The sequence below is a fragment of the Melospiza melodia genome, chromosome 11, assembly GCF_035770615.1.
Source record: "Melospiza melodia melodia isolate bMelMel2 chromosome 11, bMelMel2.pri, whole genome shotgun sequence".
NCBI lineage: Eukaryota > Metazoa > Chordata > Aves > Passeriformes > Passerellidae > Melospiza > Melospiza melodia.
The window spans coordinates 5,503,040-5,523,239 of NC_086204.1; the positions used below are offsets into that span (position 1 = coordinate 5,503,040).

General features: G+C 42.0%; 1 protein-coding gene across 6 annotated transcripts in view; it reads right to left on the reverse strand.

The window, feature by feature from the left end:
* The window catches only part of RABGAP1L (RAB GTPase activating protein 1 like), a 228,623-nt gene that overhangs the window by 36,295 nt on the left and 172,128 nt on the right, over positions 1-20,200 (reverse strand). The gene's annotated exons all lie outside the window — the stretch shown is intronic.

Consider the following 20,200-nt stretch of genomic DNA (forward strand, 5'->3'; position numbering starts at 1 on the left):
GCCAGAATTGATACCAAGTAAAGGAATATTGAATCTTAGTGTGAGTTTTTGAAAATTCTAAACAGATTTTACAGGATATTTGGGGAATACTTTGTATTTACCTAATGTAGCAAATTGAGCTGAGCATATTTCCTCTCTCCCCATGCTTTTGTTTTGGCAAAAGAGGGCGGGTTTTTTTTTTCCTGTTTGGAAAAGCAAGGGGTGGTACCAGTGAGCTCCCCAACAGGCAAACTCTCCTCCATCCCAATGCCCTCTGAGTGGGCCAGAATAGTCTGGAGTAGTGAGAACACTACAGAAACCATGCAGAAGGAACAGGCAGAAATTCCTCATCTGTCTTGGAGCATAATTTCCTAAAAAACAGCAGGCTTCTGCCACCTGTCTCCTGGGTCACCCCTTCACTTTGGGGACCCTTTTTTATCTCCCTGCAGTTCCATGACAGCAGACATCCACAAGCAACTCAACTCCCCAGCTCAGAGACGTGGTGACAGCTCCAGAGCACGACCAGGGCCCTTCTCACACCTGCCCCACAGCCATGGCCAGTGTCTCCTAAACCTGTGCAAGCCAAATCACCACCCTCAACTGCACAATGGGCAAACATTAACAACCTGTTTGCCATTACAAGTGTCCCTGGTATTCCCTGGGGCTACTAATCCAAGAACTGAATAACGCCCCGGCGGCACTGCATTTAAACCACACAAATGGCATTTAGAGCTAAATTCCACAACAAACTCAACACTACCTGGGAAATGTATTTTAAACTTGTTGCTTTTATCGTTTCACTTGGTAAAGAAAAGAAACCAAAATTTGAAAAGAAACCAAAATGGGTCAAGCATATTATCCAAGGAAATTAGCATAAGAGTTGTATAGGGATGCTTTGCACTTACAACGATTTACATGGATTTCTGGCCTGGTTTCAGTACAAGTTGATTCAGGGATTTCACCCAAATAGCCTGCTGTCTCTTCACTTAGAGCAAACAAAAGATACTAATTAACATTAATCAGAACATTAAATAGCAACATCTGTCACACAAAGAGACTCACACAGGGCCCAGGATTCCATCTCTCCATGTTTTTCATTCTCTTTCCAAAGAGGGGTTAATAGTCCTTACCTATGTCCCTAAGGAAGACTAATAAAGGTAAAAATAATGGAAAATGGAGAACTCTAAGCTGTATCAATACTGATGTTGAGTGTCAAGTTTGCTGCAGTGCTGAAGCAGCCATGCTGCACAGGGAGAATGCAGTGACTTGTTCACGGTAGATGACCTGAAATGCCCTGCCTCAGGTCAGATTTTAGTATCTTCACTGGCCATCACTTTGCACCTGACCTTCAGTCTGTGACAAGAAAAAAAAAAGGGAAAGAAGGAAAGGCTGGAGAGCCAGATGCCGTCAGAAATTCTTGTAGTTAAGTAACAGGAAGAAAAAGGCAAGACCCCATCACATCCTCTGTTCATCAATCTCACAGGAGCTGGCCATGCACAAATTCACCTTGGCTGTGCTGGTACCTCACTGACACCCTGACAGGAGCCCTAAGGGAAAGCTGAGACATTTCTATATGGAAACAGCACGATGGTAATGGCATATTCCCAAAACAAAAAATAAATCCGCCCTATGATTGTTTGAAAGATGAGGTAAGGAGTAATTAAGAGAGATGTGGGTGAGCAGGAAATGGCACATGGTGTCAGCCAGGCTGGGCTAAACCAGGCAGACCAGTCCGGGCACCTTCCCTGAGCTTTAGCAGTCAGTGGGACTGTGAGACAGTCTAGACTGAGGCATGCTTGATGACTCTGAAATGAGATCATTTCATGCATTTTGCATTAGAAGTACAAACTACTGCCACCTTCCAGGAGAGTGCCACGTCCCTCAATGCTGGAGTTAAAAATCAAGGCATTAACTTGGAGGTCACAGGACTGAGTGCAGCCTAAAATCATCCAGCAAACAGCACTTGCTGGTAAATGTAGATACCAAAGGTAACAAACAGCCAGCTGATACAAAGAAAACATTTGACCTGAGACCCATTTGCTAGGAAAGGCAGAAAGCAGCTCTAAGTCCCTGTACTCCCTTGCACTTCCCTGGCAGTTTGAACAGGTCAGCTCCAGGGGAGAAAGGAAGATCAGGACCATGCAAGCAGATCAGCTGTATGAGACTACCAGTAGTATCCACTAATCTAAACCCCACATAATCCTCTGCCCCTAAATCCCTATTCATCATCATCATCCAGTACAGTAAAAGGGAAATTCTGTTCTCACAAGATGATTTGGGAGACAAACTATTCCAGTACTTAACTGTGCTGATCCAGTCTCCCACTGGGAAAATCTGCATCTACATTTAATGCTTCAGTATAACACAACATTTACATGTGATGTAAAGATTACCCTGTCTTGATTTGACTGTTAATAAGCTTATTTTAGGAGCTCAAATGGTATGTATGGAGGGGCAGAGAAGGCAAATGCTGCCACCAGTTATCAAAGAGCTCTGGGTGATAATCAGGTATTTCTCCAGAAACCAGAGATTTCCATATATTTTCCTACCCTCCTCATCTGGCTTATTCCAAGTTTGTTTTTGTCTTTTATTTAAAATCTTGACTCTACGTCTTGTATTACTTACTACTATGATACTCAAATCAACCAAAAGAAATGAGACACTCCCTAAAAAAATACCAAGATAAGGGATTGCCCCAGCTCAGCACAGATATCCACAGGGCAGGAGGACATCTTCTCCTCATACCCACGTGCTCAGGCTGGGCACAAAGTGCTTCTTAAGCTGAGGTCAAGTGCAAGGGCTGAGCTCCCTTAGAAGCTCCCTCACTCCCAGTGCTCCTGTGACTCCTCTCAGGGTCCAGCGAGAGGCCTATATTTAGATACAAAATTGAGCCATAATTTCTAATCTGTACTTAATTTTTTAATGTCTTGCATGTAGAGGAACTGTTTGTACAAAATGTGTTTTGCAAGAAATGCAAGGAAAGTGCTGGTAATGAGTAAGAGCTAGTTTCTGCTTGATCTAAAGGAAGAAAACCCCATCAAACAAAGAAAAACAAAGGATACAATAAAATTTAGAATGATATGCAAAAAATGTTATTAAAAAGAGGCTTCTATCACTATCAAATTCCTTAATGCATTTCCAAAGTACATATTTTATATGATCAGCATGATTAGTTTCACTGTTTGGAAAGTGAATGAAACAAAATAAACCAGCTCACAAGAAAGCAATAACGAAGATGAAAAAGAAAAGCTATGCTGCTGTCTACAGTGAATTTCATATGTCATGTAAGCTCAGGTACCTACATAATGGTTTCCAAGGTTATAGATGTCCTTCTCTCATTGGTGACAGAATGACTCTGTTTCCAATTACTCTGTCACAGAATCACAGAACAGTTTGGAAAAGACATTTAAAGATCATCTTGTCCAACCCTGTTGCAATGAGCAGGGACATCTTTAAAAATAATTCCTCTATGAAAGCAGTGAAGAATTTGATCACCTTTCTCAGACATAGAATCACAGATGAAAAAGGTATTAGGGTTGTTTCTTGAAATGCCACACAGTATCTTTGGTCTGTAGATATTTCCCACTGCAGAACCTTCCCAGACAAATACACATGGACTTAGTAACACTCCTGGCACTGAAGAGTTGCCTGGGGACTGGCAATAGATTTATCAGGACATTAACTGGACAGCCCAGCTTTAAGGAGAGTGAAACAAGTGAGTCCCTCTGGTGACACTTTGATACAGCACATGCTTGACACTGCTGGCTCTGACATGAGGGTGAAGGTATCTCATGGGGAAAACTCAAACCCAAAGGGTAATTTCCTTCATGCTAGTTAGAATTGTGAAACTGAGAAAGACCAGAAACAGGTCTGAGTCATTTTTCTTATCTCTCCTAATTAAATGCAACAGCAGCAAGAGAAAAAGCCCACTCTGAGCTGGAGATGGAACATCCTAACTTGGTCTCCAAGTGCCTTTGGCCATCCCTTATCAGCAGAGCATGGCAAAACATCCAGGATATTTTGATGGGCAATACTATGATTTTTTTCTCACTTTAATTTTTTTTTTTATTTTTCCAGTAAGAATGTACAACTGGTGCTCTATTAATCAGTACTGTTTTCATTCCTGTGCTCTTCTTGAATCTTTCAGAGTTAGAGGACCTCAGGTTATAGAAGCTGGCTGGGCCCACTACCACCAAAAAGAGAACAAGAGTCTGCAGCACAGATTAGTGCTCAGCCACTGGGCAGCTGTGTCTCTGCAATGCCCCTGGCAGCTCAGGGTTACTTTGCCCTTTTTCAGCACTGCAGACCCCTCCACATTTTACCAGAGCTCTCAAAATTCAAGAGTGACAGCTGAGCACACCAGGTGGGAAGAGCCAGAATGAGAAATGCAGAGATCCTCACCCATCCCAGCCACTTCTCTGCTTCTAAGGTGTTAAACATCATCTCCTGTTCCCTAATTTTCTGACGTCTCCTTGTAGGAAATATCCTATTCTTCCTATCTTCAACAAAGGGAATGAAGATGCGTTGACTCATCTTTTCAAACGTACCTCAAAAACCCTCTCAGGGCAGCAGAAGTTATTCCTGGCCATTCAGGCTGGTACCAAGTCTCCTGAGCTTTGTTCACAGCTCAGCTGAGAGAACACCTGAGGTAACACATGAGGTAACACCCCCACCTGCCAGAGCACCTGAGCTCTGGGTGAACAATGGCACCAAACTCACACCTGACACAAACAGCATAGCTTGGCTTGTGGAGTCTCAGCCAAATTAAAAATCTACGTGGAGCTGCTGGTCAGCAAAGGCTTTATAATCAGCACCCCTCTGGGTGTAAAGAAGTGGACACCCCAGTGACAGATGTGTCATAAATGACAAGACCAAGAGTCTATTCTGAAAAAAAGAGAATATGTCATGAGCACGCCAAGCCACTCAGATATAATTCAGCTTTCCAAATGGGTAATTGAATGATTAATGTAAATAAGAAGGAAATTCAATGTGGACTTAAAACATCACCTTCCTCATCTCACTTCAATGTAAAAAAAATTGCATCTGGCCTTGTGCACAGCCCCTGTTTTGCAGGGCTGTATGTACAAACCCAAGTATTCATGTCCTTCTTGCTGTTCTTCTCCAGAGAGTCAGCTAATAGCTGGATCATCAAAGCAGAAAAACTACTTTTTAAGCAAAAAGAATTGCACAATGAAAACTACACCAGTTAGACAAAGAAGCTGTCAGTTAGTGCAGCCAAAGGCTGTAAGGAGAGGCCCAAAAGGCAACATCTGTTCAACACGTATAGTCCAGAGTCTGAGCTTCATGAATGTTGGCTCTGCTTCATGAAACAAAAAGGAAATAGGGGGAAAAACCAGTTTGGTCCCTGTTTGCTCCAAATAAATCTCTACAGGATTCACTCCTTTCTTTCTCAAGCTACAGTATTGTGCAGGAGATACAAAATACTAGAGCTTCTGAGAGGCTCTGAATTGTCTCTGAAGTTTTTACTGAAGAGTGTGGCAGTGCTTTCACCAAAGAAAGATGTGAAAAATGTGTATTTTATGATTGGCTTTTCACAAATATTCAAATGAATATTATATGTGTTATGTTAGTTATGCTGTATTAATTTTCTTAAGTAGTGTTAAATATAGTTTTAGGTTATCATATAATGTTAAAATAGAAACTATGCCATGTAGAATGCTTTTTTAAAGAGAGGACTCACACTGAGATAGCAGCCACAGGACACCTGAATCTTTCAGAGAAAAAGAATTTATTGCTCCATTATCAGAAGAAATTAACTTCTTCCTGCCTTGCTTGGACAGGATGATGCCGTTAGGATTCAGAGGAAGAAGCTGACACTGACCAGACAGAATCCTGTGTTTGAATGCAATTTATGCATCATGCATGAGGTGTATGAATATGCAACAGGCTGTTGCTTTTAAGGGTTAATCCTCTGTTAACTGGTGTCCTTTTTCAAGCTTATTTTGCCCCAAAAAAGGTACCCGGATCATCTGTAACTCTTTGTTTCTATTGTCTCATATTGTCCTGATCCAAATTGTCCAAAATTACTATTAATCTAATTATAATGCTATTTTTATAACAATTTTATTAGTATTAAACTTTTAAAATTTTAAGACCAAGTGATTGGCGTTTTTCACAAAAGACAAACAGGACAAACAGAGCCAGGCTATGGTGCAGTATTCCTGCCTGATGCTTTCCTGGTTGTGAGAAGCAGCTCACATCAGTGCTACTAATTCCCTGTTTGCCAAGGAGGTTCTCTGGGCAATGCAGGATGGAACAGAGTACAACCACCACTTCCAGCTTCTCTGGTGTGGGGAGCACACCTGGAACAAATGGCGCAGCAACATTTTCATTACACCTCTGCTATCCACCTGTAGCCACTACAAATGCTCTGCCAGTTTCTATGTGCATGCACACTCCATCAGCAGCCTGCTCCTGCCCTGGATACAATTTCAGACAAAGCTGTGCCCTGGCTGGGATCCCAGCCCCTCCCTACAAAAATGCAGCTGGTCCTGCAGAACTGCCTGTACAGCAGGGCTCTTCCCTGGCTAGGGAAGGATAACCATCTCCTCACTCTGGCAGAGCTGGTTAGGCTACAAGAAGCCTGGAATGTGGACACTGCTGAAATTAAAGCAGCCAGAAATAAAGTAAGCAGGAAAATTGGCTTAAAGCCATCTTTGTTCTGACCCTTTTTATTTCCATCAAGGATTGCTGTGACCAAACACTGGGTAGGCAACCCATGGCCAGCTATGCCTTTAAAACACACTTCCATCACACTCCTGGATGCCACTCCAGCTCAACAAATATCCTGAGAAGTTTGCTCAGTTGATGAACAGGAAAAACAGGGCAGAGGATGGTGCTGGACAAGCAGCTATGCAAGTCAAGGCACCCTGGTGCAACCTGGAGCCTCGTGGCTCTGCTTCTGCAGTAGGGAAGAGATCTGTTTAGCTATGTAAATAAGATGCATAAATAAATAAATAAGAATTGCAGTGGGCTGAGAAAAAACACCGAGACCCTGGCCTTTTCAGTATCTTAGCAACAGGCTGGCTGCTGCAGGGTAAGAGAGCATGAAATCAGCATCTTTTCAGCTAAAGACAAATTGAATGGAAATGTGGGGAGGTGGCCTTTTCCCGGCAGCAGTGAGGAAGGAAGAAGTAACTGGTGAATCTGATCCTGTAGGCATCCTTTAGGAGGGGTTCCTGAATGCAGGGACTGTTAATGAACGTGGCTGAGAGGCTTTGTCCTGCCAGCAAACTGATACATTCCAGAGCATGCCTGGGAAACCAATAATTCAATCTTGATTCAAATGATGTCTGTTACAGTCACCTCCTCGGTTAATTACTTATTAACCATCTTAAATAGCTCAAACCCAGTTCTATTGGACTCCCCTGGCTGTGTTAGTGCCAGCTGACCATAGAGCGTGTTTTCAGTGGCAGTTACCTAAAACATTCCCCCAGCATTGCATGCTCAGGTTTTATCACCATGCTATCTGCATTCACTAAAGGAATGTGCACCCTGTGAATCTTTAAGTAACTGAATCTCGAAGTACAAACCCATTTATTCTGGCCAGGTATTTCCTCCCCAGCCTTCTGGAACAGCCTCGTGTGGACACAGAGGAGGATCATTATATACACAGCAGCTACTAGAGAGAAGTGAGCTATGAGAGCAGCAAGAACAACATGTGGACATTTCATGGAGAACTTAAATGAGAGTTCTGAATAAAATAATTCTCTGGGACACCTAATCTGACCTAATCTGGGGCTGGAGTGTACCAGCTGATTGTTTTCCACTGCTAAATGCAGCTGGATCCTGGTAGCAAGGCACAACCAGGGACCTGTGTGGCTCATGATCACTTAGGGTGGTGTGGGATGGTGGCTGGTTCAGCAGAGGGGCTGAGCAGTGTCATGGACATATTTTATGAATAATCCTTCCGTTAGGATCTTTTCTCCTGAGAAGCTGAGAAGTTTCAGCTTCCCCATGTTTTGCTGCTTTGGAATGTGATTTGGAGAATTGTTTACCCAGCATATAAAATTGTTTTTACTTGATGACCAATGACAGCCACCTGTGTCAAGGCTGTGAGCAGTCACAAGATTTTATTTCCAGTCCTTTCTATTCCTTGCTAGCCTTCTGATGAAATCCTCTTCTCTATTCTTTTAGTATATAATTTTCTTTTAATATAATAAAATAATAAATCAGCCTTCTGAAACATGGAGTCAAGATTCTCATCTCTTCCCTTGTCCTGGGACCCCTGTGAACACCACCCCATGAGCAGCTTGTCCAGGAATCCAACAGGAGGAGAAAAGGGAAAACACAGTGGTGTTACTCCCTGTTTTATACACACACTGCACAGTGATAACTCATTTCACTCCCTGTTTACAGAGAACTTGTACTTGTGTGGCACTTCAGCTACAGTGAAAACCATCTGGAGGCTACCAGTGAACCAAATTTACTTGGAGCAGGGAAACTTCTCACCTGCATTTTATCCTCCTCAGTGCCCCATCTCAGCATTTAATCTTTCCTGTGATGGGGTGGAGGGTTGAGAAGCCATGCCCAGTTCCATAGGCAGGAAATTACATAGAATAGAGCAGGATGGCTGCTTTCAGTCTTTACAACTTTAAAAACAAATTCTGTGTTCTTGGGAGCTGCACACAGAGATGCATTTGGCAATGTTTTGTTTCCCTCTTTGTCTGGGGTTGAAAGGAAGGTGACTGTGGCTCAGTGAATGAGATCCCCTCCATTTCCTTAATGAGCCTATTAAATGACTCATCAAAGGTGTAACGACCAGCCTCAGAAGGGAGAGACACACAGAGATAACTAACTGCACTGAGATATTCCTAGTGCACACAAAACAGCCCATATGCTACAAGAGTTAATTGGAATAACATGATTCCAGTGCTAGAGAAGTGCACAGATGGAAAATACCTTGTCACTTTTCCTTTTTGCTGGCTGGAGTTGTCTGTGTCTGAGCTCACAGCAGCTCACAGATCCAGCTTTTCCTCCTCTGATCGAGGGATGATAAAATCCTGCTGTGACACATCCATCTCTGGGGTATTTGCAGAGTCAAGCACCTAGTGGAACTGTTTGGGCTCCCTGAGCATGAGAAAAATCCATGATCGAAGGAGGAGAGTCTTGGTTTAGGTCACAAGAACCAAAGACCATATCAAAATTCAAATGGAATTTTATTCTCTGCTTTCCTAAATGAGTCCCTGAAGGTGTGCATGCCAGGATTTAGTCTCTCCAAGGAGATTAAAAAGTACTGGTATATTAACACAAATACAGCAGGCATACAGCAACCAGCTCGCATCACTCTCTAGCGCACTGGATTTTATTTACAAGGTTAACTATGATCCACTGTTGCACATTTTCCAGAATCTTGTGTTCTGATTGTGTATTAAGAGTGGAGCAAGGGAAGCAGGAAGAGCAAATAGCATCAATAATGCTTAGGAGACTGCAAGAGATGTACTAAAACACATGCCTATTTCTCCTGAAATGTCACTTTATGTCAACTGCCATGGTTTCCAGACTGTCAGAATTGAATTATATTGTAATTACATCCTATTTGTACAAGGTCACAAGAATAAAAGCTTAGTACTTCCCTCCATTACAGGTGCTGTAGTTCTTACACTCCTGGAGTGTTCCCTGGTCTCCCAACAAGCCCCTGTGTGAGCTCCCAGCCCAGTGCTGGATCTATAAATGTGCTGCTCCTTCCCATTAGAGACTCAGCCGCCAGAGGAGATGCTGCTTGATGGATGAGAGCAGTGAAACATGAGATGGGCTCTGGCCCAGCCCACAGCCAGCCCTGCTCCCAATTCCCCTCAGCAATTACTGCTGCCCCTGGTATGAGCATTTGCACTCCAGGCTGGGAGTGCCTCTGCTGGCAGAGCAGGGCTGGAGGCTTTCCAGGCTCACCTTCTTCCCCTTTACATCCCCAGCCCTGACCAGAAGGGTTTTTTATCAAGTCTTGAAGCACTTGGATTTGTTGTGTTGGCTGGAGAAGATGGCTCTGGTGCATATTGGGAAAAAGGAAAAAACACATGGCTAAACCAGATCCCCCTCAGCTGGAAAGTTGCTGCCTTTGCAAACCCCTCATTAGAATCCTAGGAAACACAAACGGTGCCAAGGAAAATGCTCCGTTCCCACCACATGTCCTTCCTCCTATAAAAGGAACATGCCCTGCTTCAGAGTGTACTTAGAAAAGGGAAAAACGAAGCAAAATCTCTTGAAGCAAGTTCATTGCAACACAAACCTACATTTCACTTTGCATTACAAGAAAAACAAGGGCCAAAGTTGCCTCAGAGCTTCCTGCTGCTACCTAAAGCAATGGGATTTGTGTCCCTACAAGCTTATCTGAGTATGATGGTCTGGAATGAAGAAAACTGCTGGGATCTGTATTCTGTGGCACTAAAATACAGCTCCTTTCAGTGAGAGAAATCTCTTTCACCACTGCCTCATGAGGAAAGACATCACACTTACTGTTTAACATTTGAAAGTAAGGCAGTGGTGACAAGGTGATTGAATTTTTTTCTTATTTCTGACAGGTCTGGTAGATTGCACAATCATCAAAAGGAACAGCCTGACAATAAAGTTCTGTGTGTCATCGACAGTGGGAGAAGAAATGAGCCTGAGGTAAGGAAAGCAGGTGCTCAGATGTTAAAGCATTATTCAATTGCTAAAGCATTATTCAATCCAGCTGCTTGCAACAGGTACCCTGGGGCAAGTGGAACATGGCACCCTCACCAGTTAGGAAGCATCTCGCCATCATATTTTCTGAAAAATCCTCTTTGCCCAAGATCCCTCTCCTGAGAAGCTGAAAGGCCTCAGAGAAAAATGAAAACAATAATTATCTCATTTGCTTCTCCTGTGTTTCGCTGCTTTGGAATGTGGTTTGGAGATTGTTTACCAACAGGTGGGTGGTTGATTTGTTTCATGTGAATTGTTTTGACTTAATGACCAACCACAGCCAGCTGTGTAGGGACTCTGGAAGAGAGTCACCAGTTTTTCATTATTATCTTTTTGCCTTCTGTAAGTATCTTTTCTCTATTCTTTAGTATAGTTTTTAGTATATCTTAATTATTATATGATATGATATAACATAACATAATATTATATTATAATATGATATCATAATATTATAATATCACATGATATAATATTAATAGAACAGAAATGAATAGAATATACAATATAATACAATATCATATCTTACAATATAATACAATATCATATCATATTATTTAATAATAAATTAGCCTTCTAAGAACATGGAGTCAGATTCATCAATTCCTCCTCTGACAGGGGACCCAGAAAATACCACAGAAGCAAAGCCCTGATCCCTTTTCCAGCTCTTCCCACTGCTCCTGACTGGCTGAAACAGAACCAACATTCCCTGCTGTGCAAAGAGGGAGCATCCTGGGTGGCACAGTCAGGTGGCTCACTCAGACTGCCATCAAATTGTTGCTCACAAGGATGCACTGTAAGGGCATTGATTTGTGCTCTGAGCTCTGGGTTAATCAAAGGATTTCTGAGATGAAAAAGGAGCTGTTTCAATCCTGTACCATGGGCAGGGACACCTTCCACTATCCCAGCTGGCTCCAAGCCCCATCCAACCTGGCCTTGGACACTTCCAGGGGCAGCCACAGCTTCTCTGGGCACCCTGTGCCAGGGCCTGCCCACCCTCACGGGGAAGAATTCCTTCCCAGTATGCCATCTAAATCTACTCTCAGTTTGAAGCCACTGCCTCTGTCACTCCATGCCCTTGTAAACAGTTCCTCTCTGGATTTCTGCATCTATACTAATTATTATGCTGATTAATAACTTGGAGATGAGATTTTCAGTTTTTTCATGGCTTTTGATTAATTGGCAGAATCAAATTTTGGTTCAAAATTATTGTCCAGGAAATTGCATTAATTAATTAAGCAAAGGAAGTTCAAAGAATAACAGACAGCTAGGGCAACACAATGAGGAGGTCTGATCTTCATCTGCTGCTTGACATGAGGTACCAGCCAGATGTAATCCATTTATGCCCAAACATAAACAAATGTAACAATATAAACCACGTAACACCATGTTTACCATATACTCAATCTCCACAAGAGAAACAAGGCTACAATATGCTAAAAATGAAAGCAATTAACTGTTGGAAACCAGAGAATCCTGCAGCAAGCAATCAGGGGATCCTAAAAATGTGAATATTGCCCTTATAAAGCACCCAGCTACAGTGCTGCTCCAGCAGCTACACACTGCTCAGAGAACAGCCAAGTAACTACTTGCTGAATTTAATTTCCAACAGTGTCAACAATGCCAAAAACAATGCCTGGGGCATGTAATGGCAAGTTATTAATAAGACTTTCAGCTCTAAAAGCTGCTGTCCCTGCAGAGTTGTGTTTATGAAATGCAGTCACTATCTCCTATACTTAGTTTGGTTTGTCCCCTTATTTTCAAAGCAGAGAAATAAATCCAAGAGCAGGTGCCTGAGAAATCAAACACCAGCAAAAATACAAGAAGACAGTGCCCCCAGTGCATCTTCTGTTTATTTGCAAAAGCCCTGGGGGAAATAAGGGAAAATTGTTAGGCTTTCCCTTTTCCTTTCCTTCTCCTCCCAATTATTTTTACAAGTTTAGCTCTAGGTCTCAGCATAGCACAGGGCTTCAGAATTTGTCACCTCCTTTAATTTGTCAAAAACCAAAATGAACCCAATGTCCCATCCCAACTGTTGTCTGTGCTACACTGAGAGTGAATCTCTGCTTTCCCCCTGAGGGGGGGGCTGTGGGCATTGGCCATTAGCTCTGGATTATTGGAGCTTTCTGCAACAGAGAAGCACAGAATGGGATCACAGAGTGGGATCACAGAGTGGGATCACAGAGTGGGGATCACAGAGTGGTTTGGGCTGGGAGAGATCTTAAATCTCCTCTTGTTCCACCCCTCTGCCCTGGCAGGGACACCTTCCACAGGTGGCTCCAAGCCCTGCCCAGCCTGGCCTTGGACACTTCAAGGGATGGCACAGCCACACCAAAACCCACCCATGGCTGTTTTCAAAAACTCAATTTTTTTATTCAATTTTTTTATTACATCTGCAGGAATCAAATAACCACAGCTTTTCTGAGAAGGACACATACCATAATGGTGGATCAAAAAAGACAAAAGGCAGCTTGAATTTTTTCCCCTAAACACCATCACTTCCCAATGCATGTATTCTAAGACTTCTAGACTTAAGAAATAAAAAAAATAATGCTCTGTGGGTGCCCTGAACTCCCAGCAGACAACAGAGCTTCTTCCTCTGCTGTTCAGAGGAGAGAATTCAGAGTTTCTCAGGTCACAGGAGTTGAGTTCTAAAAAAATAAGATATATTTTTCAGGGTCACAGACAACACCATAACTTTGGCTGGCAAGGGTCATGCCTTGGCCGCAGTGTCTTTTGCATATTAAATAATACATTTCCTCAGAATTGCTATGCTAAATACTGCCAAGCTGCTACCTGCTCCTTCAGACCTGACTGCCTGAAAGATTTCCAAGAGAAGCACAGAGGAATTCCCACCTCCAGGGAGATTTTGCCATCTTAAGTCTCTACAGTTTTGTTGATGTTTAAGTCAGCATCAAGGAACACTTCTCTGCCAGCATAAACATGGGGTGCACAGCTTGTTTCCAGGCATTTCTGCATCTGCACTTTTACCTACACCTCTTTCCCCACAAAATGTGAAATCCCGTGTGTTTGTTCCTTTTCATTATGGTTGTAAGTGCTGATGCTGGGAGACATTTCTTCCTCTACAGCCTCTTTTGCATCACAGAAGTGTCTTTAAAAAGGAGATTGTCTTACTGGGAGAATGAGACCTGCAAACTTGCCAGGCACCATCACCACAGGCTTTCTCCACAGTCAAACTCAAGGCATTCTTTAGGAAAATCAGTTACTGGGTTTGCTTCCTCCAAAGGAAGAGAGTTGAAACCTTCTTCTCTAAAAAGCTAATATGAGCATTGTGCTGTCAGTAGGAACTGCAGACACTGCTAATCCTCAACATACTCCACTGCAAGGAGAGAACTTTGTATGAGCTATTTTAATGTGTCACCTCACAGGGGGTGAGTCAATGCTCCAGCCAACCTGCAGCTGGGATTGGAGTTCAGCTGGGGAAAAAGGTTCACTTCCTCTTACTTCTAGAGCTGAGTTATTTCAGACACATTCTGGCAAAGATGCCAGAACACAGAGCTGTCAAACAGCGTGACTCCTGCCACCTCCATCTCCTGCTCTCTGTACTATTTCCAGACCCAAGGATGGAAAGCCGCTGGTTTTCATCCAGGGAAGGAGCCAGATTCAAGAAGGTCAGGCCAGGAGGCTCTGCTGAGGATGCTCTGCTGCTCCCCTTGGAACAGAAACTGGTATCACACTGAAAGCCCTGACTCCTGATGGCACCAAAGGGAACAAAATGATTTAGGTGCTGTGCTGAACCATGGAGTAGCTTTCAGGTGCCCTCCTTACCTTGCTGAATGAAACCACTGAGAATTTGGGCAAAGTGATAGAACTGCTGGGGATAGAGACAATAAATGTTTGTATCAGCTTTTCCACCTCAAACTTTTACAGTTCTTTGAAAACTTTTACCTGCAACACTGCTCTGGTTGATGCCACTGCTCAAGTGCAAATGTCAACTAGTGACTAATACAAAGACACCAAAATACTTGTATTCAGTCAGGCTGCAGAACCACTATAAATTGTTAAAATGTGATTATACTTAACTAATAATTATAATAACATTCTATTCCTTTCCTATTGATAAAGAATTAATGACATACCTGATGTCCCCTATAATACCAACTCAGTGCAAATGAAAAAAAGACAAACCAACCAAACAAAATATAATAACTGAACAGTTTTACTAATGCTTAAACACCACGAAAATATAGCCTCACTGCTGGGCAACATGCCTGCTCACTGGAATATTAAATAAGTATTATAAGCTAAAATAAATAAACATTTCAAGCCTAAACTGCTGTTTTAAATTAACAACATTCCTTTCTATGGTGTTAACACTTATTACCAAGATTACAATCACATTTAATATCGAACTCCACTGCAGGCACTTTCATGTGATTTCCAGACGCTGGCTCATTGCAGTGCCCCACACCACAAAGCTGAGCAGAAAGAAGGAAGCTGGAGCTGCAAACAGGACAGGAATTAAAAACCATGACCCTTGTCACCAGGACAAGTGGATCTGCACTTCAGAGATAACAGCACAGACATAATAAGGGCAATTGATCATTGGCTTTTAGTAAGAAATTGCATACAAGCAGGGTTTTCTATAGATCTAAACCAAATTCTTTTCAATTTGGTTTGGCCTTTTTTGAAGAAGTTGATAAATGTGCAATTTTTAACCTGTCCTTTATACTGGAAGGTTGAATAGATACAACACTGGTAGAACCAATGCTTGTGCAGCTTCAGGGCCTTTCTGCAGTGACCTCCTTTGCTTTTCTGTTGCATTTGTGTTGTCTTACTGTGATAGCAAGACCCCCAAGTATCTTGATAAGTACACATACACAGAGATAAGCACAGAGAGAGGAAATGCTCTAGAGAGAAGTGAGAGAGCAAACCAGCTATTTTTAATCCTACCCACTGAAACTCACATAAATCAACAGGTGAGTTAAACCATGCTTGTAAAAAAATCACATCCAGATAGAAGATAACAGAGGTGTGAAGCCAGTCAGTCATCCCCACCAGTAAGGTGTGATCTTCAAATCACCACTCTCAACTGAAAACATTTAAATGGCAACATTATAAAGTAAAGCTGCTTTAAATGTCATCAAGGAACAATTCTGGAATGAGAAGAAGCTTAGCACAGTTCCTGCCACTGCAGCCTGTTCTCCTTGACTCTGCTATTATCCACAGTCCTGGTGCCAGCTCCAGCTGTGGGTGACAGCCTTGGCAGTAAAGTGAGAGGGGACAAAAATGTGTGTGGTTGCTTTGCACTGGGAAAGGCACCATTTTTATTCAAGGCCAATTGCTGGTCTTACTGAAGGTGCTGAGAGCAGCAACCTCATAATGCTGCTGGGAGGCCCAATACTGTCCAGAAGGGAGATTTACATGGTTGGAAGAAACTTCTCCTAGAAGAAGTGTTTGAGATCTTTCCTGCTGCTGAGGATGGTGAAAGATGAGACCACAACTGCAGGGCCTGAGCCACGTAACAGGTGGTGTCTCTAGAGATGCTATAGAACAACCTTCCCTGTGTATCTCATCCCACGTTCACCTCACCTTCCCTGGGCACAGGGGCACATCCCACAGGTAATTCTGAGATGTCCCCACCTATCCATCTGGTGCACTCAACCTCATGGCATTTCCAGAGCTGCAATGGAACACATTCTGAATTTCCAGAGCTACCACATGCTGAATGTCAGCTCTGCTCATTTCCAAATGCCACGGGACAGTCATGGAGAACTGGCACAACTTCCTGAATTTACTGGAAAATGACAATCCAGGGAATGTTCATATGAAGTAGATCTCCCAGTGAGACTTCCTCCTGTTCCACACCTCTCCTGCCTGAAGCCAGGTGGAAGAACAGAGGAATGGGACTTGTCTATTAAAATCCAAGCTCATTACAACTTCTTTAGGACACACACACATCTGTGCAAGAGAAACTGCAAGAAGATGCAAAAGACAACTGAGGCAGATGTTGTAAGAAGAATTTGTCAGATGTTTTCATAAAACAGCATCATTTGGATTAACCTTCATGATATTTAGAAGAGCGTCTTACTTCATTCATTCATTTATCAAATTGGGCTTCCAGAGACACACAAAAACTTATGAAAAATCTTGTCAAGACAGGAAAATTAGGAAAGTAAGAAAACCCTCCCCAAAGCATAAGAATAAAAACCCTTCTATGATTACAAATCCAGGCTATATTATTTTTAGGCCCTATAATTTCATAGTATGAATTAGTTCAAAATGCTCTTCAACAATGGAATATGACCCAACAAGCTCTGTAGGAAAACACTACTGTTAATTCTAATTCCACTGATGTTCCCAGGGATTTACTAGTAAATGACTGAAATCCAGACCTAGTGAATAACCACAAAAATAATTCTTAATTGAAAAAGATATTCTCTAGCACATTCTACACAGAAATTTCATTTAATAGCAGCTTTTTCCTTTGTATTTGCAGATCTACTCTTGAGAGAAAGACAGATACCAATCCTTTTTTTTTTTCCAAAAAGCAGTATGATAGAACTATTTCCAATACAGCACTTTCAAAATCCAAGGGTTACATCCTGAACTCATTGAAAAGTTGTGAAATTAAGGAGAAAAAGCATCAAGTAGTTTTACATTTACCTTCTGCAGGACTAGAAAGAAGTAGCTCAGCTGAAGCTCAAGAAAAAAGTAAGCAAGGAAAGGTAGATTTTTATTACATGTTAAACTCTTGTTTTGTTTTGCAGTAATGTGGGAACAAAATTAAAAGAAACACAGGAAAAGATGCAGCTTATTACGAACCCTGGCTACAAAACAGTTCTGTTTTTAGGTTTTTATGCTGAGAAATCCAAAGAAAATCCTCCATTCACTTACTGTGCAATACTTGCTCTAAAACCCTCTATTGTTTAGTCTACAAGTACTAATACAGCCCCACAAGCAGTGGAAAGACACACAGTGCCTCTTTCATACAACACAAAAAAGCAGTTTAAGGGTCTGGTTTGGCTTTTTTTTTAACAGAACAAATTTTGCTCCATTCAACAAGACAGACTATGCTCTTCACACAACCTCTGTGTTGCCTGGGACTCCACCACTGGTGATGAGCAAGACTAAAATCTCCTGTTTGAGCATGCTAGCTCCTGCAATTACTAGCACCTGGTGGTAAATAAATTCAATTATTCTAATGTCTAATTATAGAATCATGGACTAGTTCAGGTTGGAAGTGATCTCTGGAGGACGTCTTGTCTAAACCACCCTTTAAAGGAGAGTGACCTACAGCAGCTCACTCAGGGCAATCTGTGTTTTGGGTGTCTTCACAGATAGAGACTCCAGAACCGCAAGGGCAATGTGAAAATTGTGTATTTTATGATTGGCTTTTCGCAAATATTAAAATGAATATTATATGTGTTGTGTTAGAAAGTGATGCTGTATTAATTTTCTTAAGTAGTGTGTTAAATATAGTTTTAGGTTATAAAAAATGTTAAAATAGAAACTATGCCATGTAGGATACTTTTTTTAAAGAAAGGACTCACAGCGAGATAGCAGCCACAGGACACCTGAATCATTCAGAGAAAGAGAATTTATTGCTCCATTATCAGAAGAAACGAACTTTTTCCCACCTTGAAGGTGCTGTTAGGATTCAGAGGAAGAAGTTGACACTGACCAGACAGAATCTTGTGTTTGAATGGAATTTATGCATCATGTATAAGGTGTATGAATATGCAACAGGCTGTTGCTTTTAAGGGTTAATCCTCTGTTAATGTTGGTCCTTTTTCGGGCTTATGCTGCCCAGAAAAAGGTACCCAGACTGTCCATAACTCTTTGTTTTTATTGTCTCATATTGTCCGAATCCAAATTGCCCAAATTATTATTACTCTAATTATATTACTATTTTTATAACCATTTTATTACTATTAAACTTTTAAAATTTTAAAAACAAGTGATTGGCGTTTTTCACAGGCAACATATTCCTGTCCTTCCTAGACAGTACAAAAAACATGTCCAAAAGCCAATTTACTGTCAGCAGTTAAGAGGATCCTGGGACACACTGAGGACTCCAAAGCCACTGCTCCTCATCCTCACCCCACACCAGAGACCATGGCCAGAGAGATGCTCCAGTGACCATGGGGATGAGTGGCACCTGTGGCAAGGGTGCAAGTCTGGGGACACAAACTCATTGAATTTAAGTTTCACCCTCCCTCCAACATGGTCTTGTGCTGAGTTCCTCACATTGAGTTCCTGAAGCCTCTTACAGGATGAGTTGTATACCCAGGAAGTCAGCAGAGCCCAACTCTAATCACACCAGAGCAGCAGTTACTGACACAGCAGGAGGTGACTTCAACCTCCCTCTTTTTCCCACCCCTGACAGTCCAAAATCTTGGCTCTGAATTCTCCCTCCTTTTCAGTAATTCCTACTAATCCCCACACACTTCTCTAACACACAGGGGGTGACTTGACTCCATGTTTGCTACACTCACCTGAGCTTTTCTCTTAACCAGAATCCAGTGTGTGAAATCCTGTGTATGCAGTGAAATAAATCTGTCAAACCATACCCCTCCCTGTCAACTAACAGTTCAGAATGTCACACTTTTCCCACAGCTGGCCCCAGGTGCTGAATCCTGAGCACTGCGCATGAGGTGCATTTCAAATGCCTCAGGTGCATTTAAAGATACTCCCCCAATAAAGCACATCACACACACACACATTCAACACTAAATGAAAAACTAATAACAAATAACATCATGTGGTGTACAATATAATGCACAAGAAAAGGAGAAAGGCATGAGAAAATTGACAAATAGCTCTTCCAATAGGTACCATGAAGACTTCTACTTCAACCTCTCATGAGAAAATAAACACTGAGTAAGTAGCATAAAGATACTGTACTTGCTAAGTATAGTAATTCTACTGTACTTGCTAAGTCCTTAAATTACTCATCTTCAACAACCAAGCAGAGGAAACACTAAACATCAAACTGCAGCCTTGTACTCACAAATAGTCTCTTTCAGCAGCAGAGTTGAAATTCAAGTACAATTTTACTAAAACATTTGTACAGATCTTCTTTTCTTTGGCTGGAATAAGCATTCAGATGGCAAGGTCTATTTTTTCACAAGATCAGTGTTTTAACCAGGAGGGAAAAAGCCCTTGCTTAATAAATGATGAAATAAAGCAGCACAAGGGAAATTAACAAATATATTGAGAGAGATAAAAAGAGGCAGAGTGTTGCAGGAACATTCTTCCTAGTGGGAAGTTCTCTGTGCATCACTGGGCCACACCAAACATGCACTTCCCATCAGAGCTCACATTCCAAGAAATTACTAAAACGCTTTTTCTCCATGATCAAACATTAAGCCCCTCCATAGCAATACATATTTCAATCAAAAAAAAAAAAAAAAATCCAGGACCTTCCAAATGACCACTTTATGAACCTCTGCAGCCATTTTAAACAGGTTTCCACCCTCAACAGCTTACAGTTATGTTTCTGTAATTTTGTTCAAGTCCACTACTTGTAGTCAGTAAGTTCAGAGTAGCCTGACTTCTGACAGCAGAATCTTGGGTAAGG